We start from the raw sequence: 2,294 nt of genomic DNA on the forward strand, positions 1-2,294 counted from the left end.
AAAGTGTATTTTAAACACTTACGATTTAGTTTCGTAATCTCTAAAATCTTCCCACTGCCTAAATTAACGGAATTAAGATGACGATTAAAAATGGCACATTGATATCTTAATCCAATTAAATCATCATCTTTTGTTACGTAGACGAAATAAAGAGTTCCTGAAAATATATAATAAGATAATAAATTGCATGAAATGGTCACTATTATAATAGTCAGTTTATTACGGCCAACCGTACTGTCGTAATCGGAATTATAGAAAGCAAGAAAAACACCAACCCCGAAGTAAATCATTATTTTTTGTGTTAACAAAGAAGCCCAGCCTTAGTGTCTTAATATTCGAATATACACAGCACATAACCAATATGACCGAATATAGATCTGTAAGATAAAATAGTTATTGACGGAATTGGCTGGCAGTTGGTGCCATATCATCTATACATGTTCACCCTTAGAGCCAAATAACTTCAATTCTAACCGTTATATGTATATAATATAGAATATAGAAAGCCCAATTCCGTAACCTTAAAGATACTTTTCCCAAAAAAAATATTTATCGGGTGGTTATTTCCAATAAAAGTATGGCAATTTTGGTATATATGGAAAATAAAAATATCCAATCTTACTAGAAAAATACTGCATTCCCTTAATAACACCCATGGAATGCATACAGGACAAAAATGTAAGGGTTTCCCTAATCGGCAGCCTGACGATTAGGAATGTCTGTTCGCGTCACGTCAAAGCTAAGACGCGACGATTGAGCGCTTGGTGTATGTGTTGATAAACTTGATAAAGGGTTAAACGTACAACAGTTTCTGTGATAAAAACCACGGAAAAAGACGTGGGCGGTGGATAATCCGTGAATTTAATTAGGCTTCGATACTTATGATTTATGGATAGCGATTAAAGACAACATCGTCTTGTGTATGCAATGAATTCTTCTTCGCACCCGTTGCTAGGTAGTGCGTCAGCTAAGTCACGTGACACTAACATGACTTCTTTTAATAGATTTTTTTTATAGTAGGGGTATTCCTTCGCGAAAACAGTGTTTGAGAAGGATTTGAAACTAAATTTTGACAGATTAATTAGTTTGAATATGTTTTTAGTCCAATTATGCATATGTATATTTTTTTTCCGTGGGCTTAAAGTTGCCTGATCTTGGAATAACTTGAACAATTAATGCTTGGTATTAAAAAAAAAATGTAGCCCTTATAAGCTTACAGTCAGTTCGGTATTCGGTATTCAACTTTGTATATCCAAGCTTCAAAAAAAATATGCATATGTGGAAATGAAATGGGGTTTAACGTCCTACTGTTCTGCACCGCACTGGGCTAATGAAGATGTGCATACGCCATACAGTGTGCTATGAGGGAAATTTTGCCCAGACAGCAGCACTACGGCCTACTCTTATATCAAATTCTATTTGTCCCATCCAAATGACTAGACAGCTGTCCTTGTCAGGCCCTCCATCCTGCATCACTGACAAGGAGGAACCACGCTGAAAAATTTGGAAGAACTTTCTAGGCCAATGCAGGGATTTTAAGCCAGCGCCTTACCCACTTAGCCACCGTGACCCCCCATTAAAGAAAGATAGGCAATGAAACATATACCCACAGTAACTAAATTAATCAAGCGGTCGACAAGGATTGTCGCATATTTATTCATTTGTAGGTAAAGGGGGGCATTTACAAGATCATTTTATACAGATCAAATTATAATTTCCATCGTTTGAGGGTTCGAAAGGGTTCTACAAACTGAAACTAGGGCCTTAACTCCCAAGTACATGTAATTTACAGAAATTGTTAAAATTTGACAGGATCTTTAGTCTTACTAATTTAAATAATGCAGATAAACTTCATACAGATCGGATGATAACTTTTGTTGTGAGAGCATTCACAAGGTTCAACAAAATAAACAAGAGCCATAACTCTTGAAGTAATAAATGGGAAATTTCATACGGATCAGACGATAACTTTTATTGTTCGAAAGTTCACAAGGTTCAACAAAGTGAAACAAGGGCCATAACTTTAGACATAATTAACAGAAATTTCTGAAATGCAAAAGGTTTCTTCATTTCACTAATTTAAATGATGCATATAAATTTCATACAGATCTGATACATGTAATAAGTTTTATTGTTTCGAAATTTCACAAGATTCAACAAAGTAAAACATGGGCCATAACTCTAGAAGTAATTAACAGAAATTGCTGCTAGTCAACAGGCTTCGATGTTTCACTAGTTAAAAGGATGTATATAAATTTCATACAGATAGGATGATAATATTTCTTGTTAGAGCG

At 34.9% G+C, this 2,294-nt stretch overlaps 1 protein-coding gene across 3 annotated transcripts in view; it reads right to left on the minus strand.

Annotated features, from left to right (window-relative positions):
- The window catches only part of LOC130010857 (neuroglian-like), a 92,482-nt gene extending 92,374 nt beyond the window's left edge, over nt 1-108 (minus strand). For all 3 annotated transcript variants that reach the window (XM_056099010.1, XM_056099003.1, XM_056098995.1), the window contains exon 1: nt 23-108. The gene's annotated coding sequence lies outside the window, so the exon portion shown is untranslated. The remainder of the gene's footprint in view (nt 1-22) is intronic.
- Nucleotides 109-2,294: the final 2,186 nt, after the last annotated feature.

This window comes from Patella vulgata, chromosome 1, assembly GCF_932274485.2.
Source record: "Patella vulgata chromosome 1, xgPatVulg1.2, whole genome shotgun sequence".
NCBI classification, from domain to species: domain Eukaryota; kingdom Metazoa; phylum Mollusca; class Gastropoda; family Patellidae; genus Patella; species Patella vulgata.